Below are 4507 nucleotides of genomic sequence, written 5' to 3' on the forward strand. Positions count from 1 at the left end.
GGTCATGACCTGAGCCAAAGTGGGACGCTTAAACGACTGAGCCGCCTAGGAACCCCAGCAAGTGACATGTCTTAAAGCTTGGTTGGTGCCCTTACCCCATGATCCTCTGAACTTCAGTTTGCTCATCTGCAATAGGAGATAATGAATCTAACCGATTTGCCTCATGCCCCTGGCACATATCTGGCGCACATAATACCGAGTAAATGTTTAGGTTTTTTTCTTTCTTCAATTCTCACAAAAAATGGTCTTTCTTTTTCATACCTTTCAGACAAAGTTGATGAGTGCAGCCCTTGTCTTTCTCATCTGCAGTTAGCTTTATTTTTATGGTTTAGCTTAATTCAGATCTTGGAGATCTACGTCAAATGCAGCATACAAGTTGAAACAAGAATATTTTTTGTTTATTTATTTTATAGAGACAGAGAAAGAGCATGGGTGGAGGAGGGGCAGACAGAGAGAGAGAGAGAGAGAGAGAGAGAGGTACAGAGAATCAGAAGTAGTCTCCTTGCTATCAGCTCAGAGTTTGTATTGGGCTTGAATTCACAAACCATAAGATCCTGACCTGAGCCAAAGTCAGATGCTTAACTGACTGAGCCATTCAGGTGCCCCCCTAAAAAGTTTTATGAAGCCAAGGCATTTTTTTTTTTTTTTTTTAGTAATCTCCATACCCAACATAGGGCTTGAATTCTTGACTCTGAGATCAAGACTCACATGCTTGTCCTACTGAGCCAGCCAAGTACTTCTCAAAGAATTTGTGTGAATTTATTTGGATGACTGAAGATAAAGTCACTTAGGAACCTGTTTTTTTAAATTTTAATTGTTTATTTACTTTTGAGAGAGAGAGAGAGACAGAGAGACAGAGAGAGACAAAGACAAAGAAGGACAGAGCACAAGAGGGCAGGGATAGAAAGAGAGGGTTCCACCAAACCCAAAGCAGTGGTCCATGCTCTGAGCAATCAGCCTAGAGCCTGATGCAGGGCTCCAACCCATGGAGCATGAGATCATGAACTGAGCCGAAGTTGGACACTTAACCAAATGAGCCACCCAGGTGCCCTGCAAACCTCGTTTTAATTTCCTTTTATTGAGCTATGATTAAGTGGTGACTTTTTTTAAGCCTCTGTGTGTGGTTATTGGTTTTTTAAAAGATTTTATTGTTAAGTAATCTCTACATCCAAGGTGGGGCTCAGCCTCACAACCAAGAGATCAAGGTTGCTGTACAGACCGAGTCAGCCAGGTGCCCCTAGCCTCTACCATTTTTGCCTTCACCCTCCACATCTCTAACTGAATGGCTTGAACTGTTGCAACTCAATTGCAAAATTTGTTTTCTTTATTTTTTGCTTTGTTTCCTGTATTCCTTTTCCTCATCATCAGGAACACTCATAAAACAAAATAACATCCAATATTGGTACAACAATATCAAATGGGAATGAGGTGAGGTCATTCCACAAGGACATGGTCATTCTTGCTTTGTGTCGGGAAGAATGCAGATAAAAAGTATGAGCAGATTTTGTTTCCTTCATATATGACTCAGGCTCAGACAGGCACCTGCTTTGCACATGATGAGTTCTGCAAACACAGGAAGACAGGGTCAAGGTGGAGTGTTTGAGAAGTGCACGGACAGGGCTGGACTCAGAAGCTGGGTCCTTGGGGCAAGTTATTTCACTTCTCTCTGCTTCTGTTTTCTCATATGAAAAAATATACACACAAACAAAAATGTGATAATTTTTCCTCCCTTTTGGGGGTGCTGTGGTTTTGATATAGTTAATGTAAATAAAGTTTCAGAACACCGCCTGATGCAAGGCAAGTGCCAAGGAAGTTCTTCTGTTTTTCATCATCTACGGAGTGGCTCCATCCTGTCCCAGTATGCTGTGGAGGGGATACAGCTTAACATTTTCTTGAGACCATCTTCTCCACTAGAATCAGGCTATGAACCTGACTATGAGAGGCCCATTATGCAGAGGAGTTTGGAATATATGTGGTAGGCCCTTGGGCCCTCTTTTCTCCTGGCAACATCTGGTGGACGACCATCTATCATACAGTGTAGGGGTAGATGCTGGCTATAGGCAGCCTCAGTAGAGAATGGACCTCAATAACTTCCCAAGTGGCATTATGGCAGAGAATAGGGACTCATGTCCCATATACAAGTGGCCATGTGGGCAACGTGCCCCTGCACTTACTCAGTTCAATAGCTTCTTTGAGATCCTACAGGACCCGTTATCTTGTGTGTTTTTTAAATTATTTTGTGTCTATTTATTTATTTTGAGAGAGAGAGAGAACAAGTGGCAGATTGGTGAGAGAGAGGGCTAGAGAGAGTCTCAACACTATCAGAGAGAAACCTGATATGGGGCTGGAATTCATGAATTCTGAGATCATGACCTGAGCCTAAGTCAGATGCGCAATGCCTGAGCTGCCCAGGTGCCCACGGCCCATACTCTTCTGATGGGGCCAGGGAGCTTTGGCTGCAGAGAACTGTTAAGGTATAGAGATGGCACATAGGACAGGTGGGATCTAGGCAGAGTGAAGGAAGTATCCAAGCAGGATCCACACTGCCGGCATGAAGCCCAGTATGGGGCTCATGAACCATGGGATCATGACCTGAGCCAAAATCAAGAGTTGGCTGGCTAACCAATTCAGCCACCCATGCACCCCCAAAAATGTTAAGCCATGTTTTTACATGATAGGACACAGTTAAGAATCAAAACATCCAATTTTGATTCCAGACCCTATCGGATCTTCCTGGTTTTAATGTTTACCCTAGCCATGTTAAATTTTAACTGTAAATCTTATTGTAGTAGGCTCTACACCCACCATGAGGTTTGAACTCACAACCCGGAGATTAATAAGAGTCACATGTTCCACTCACTGAGTCAGCCAGGTGTCCTTAGTGTTTTGTTTTTTTAAGGAATGTCTAATTAAAAAAGAACATCCATAATTTTCAGCCAAATCAAGTTGCTTAACCAATGGAGCTGCCCAGGTGTCCCTTTAACCTTTTTTAAAAAGTTTATTTATATTTGTAGGGGCACCTGGGTGGCTCAGTTGGTGGAACACCTGACGTCGGCTCAGCTCGTGATCTCATGGTTTGTGAGTTCCAGCCCTGAGTTGGGCTGTGTACTGACAGCTAACTTAGAGCCTGGGGCCTTCTTCAGGTTCTGTGTTTCCTTCTCTCTGATCATCCCCTGCTCACACTGTCTCTCTCTAAAAAAAAATAAATTAAAACATTAAAAAAATTTTAAAGTTTATTTATATTTTTAGTAATCTCTACGCTCAATGTGGGTCTTGAACTCATGACCTCAAGACCAAGAGTCACATTCTATTCCGACTGAGTCAGGCGGACACACAAATCTGAACCATTTTTTTGTGTGTGTCCAGTTCAGTGGTATCAGGTTCAGGTTTTATTGTAAGGCTTATGATCTTATCCGATGATAATCACATCAGGGTGGCACATGTCCCAAAGCCAGGAGCCTCGGGACTCTCCATTTCCACCAACCCTATCCCATGTCACATTTTGAGCTCCTTCTGGTCCATCCTCATAACCATCAGGACAGAGTCAGGCCGCCCTTGTGACCATCTTGTCACACACTAACATTTCAACATATTTGTGTAGGCTTTCTCATGAAATGACTAACATTTGGCAAAAGCAGATATTTACACCTGGTCAGAATTGTATCCAGATTGCTTGCCAGACCAGGAATTTATACCTAGGCTTCTCCCGTCACTCCTGTATCCATGGGTTGTGTAACTTTGGGCACAACACTGGCCATGTGCGGGGCCTGTGTGTCATCTCTCAGTGAGCAAGTGGAACTAGACAATCTTGGAAGGCCCCGAGTGTCTGAACAACATCCCTCCTCACTCCATGCTCCCAGGTTCCTCTGAGCATCACCCCAGGAGAAGGGAGCCAGGATGGCAAATGTTCAGGGTCTTAGAGACAGGCCTGAGCCTGAATTTGTACATGAGTCTCCCAAGAGGCCTACTTCGTTGTTGTCCAAGCCTCACTTCACAGATGGCTTCCAACCAAAACTGAGGCTAAATGGTCTGAAGACAAAGAGATGAATGTTCATGAAAAGTATGGGGAAGGCTGGTCAAGCAGGAGGGGGTTGTGGCTGGATGGCAGGGGCGGGTTTGCTGGGGCTCAGTGGCGGGGCCAGGGCCAGGGCAACCACTGGAGAGCAGGCAGAGAGAGGGGTCTGGGGCCTGGCTGTGGGGTGAGACTGAGTTGAACACAACCAGCGCCACTCTGGCCCCACCTCTCTCCAGGAAACGCCTCCTCATCACAGTGACCACAACTCCCCAGGTTGCCTTGGAACCAGTCCTCAGGTGCAAGAGGAGTTGGGGCACTGTTGCCCAGCAAAGGTGGGGCCTTCCATTCCAACCCCATCTGAGGCAACTGCCTGGCACTCTGCACAGGGAGGAGTGCTCTGATGGGAGAGGCAGGAGCCCTGGGGCTGCCTTGACATAAGGTGACTTCAGCAGGAGGCCCCTGCAGGTGGGGATCTGGAGGGCAGAGAGTGCC

At 45.6% G+C, this 4507-nt stretch overlaps 1 long non-coding RNA gene across 1 annotated transcript in view; it reads left to right on the forward strand.

The window, feature by feature from the left end:
- LOC115298954 overlaps nucleotides 1–4507 on the forward strand; it is a 12020-nt gene that overhangs the window by 5669 nt on the left and 1844 nt on the right. The window lies entirely within an intron of this gene.

This window comes from Suricata suricatta, chromosome 8 (assembly GCF_006229205.1).
Source record: "Suricata suricatta isolate VVHF042 chromosome 8, meerkat_22Aug2017_6uvM2_HiC, whole genome shotgun sequence".
NCBI classification, from domain to species: Eukaryota; Metazoa; Chordata; class Mammalia; order Carnivora; family Herpestidae; genus Suricata; species Suricata suricatta.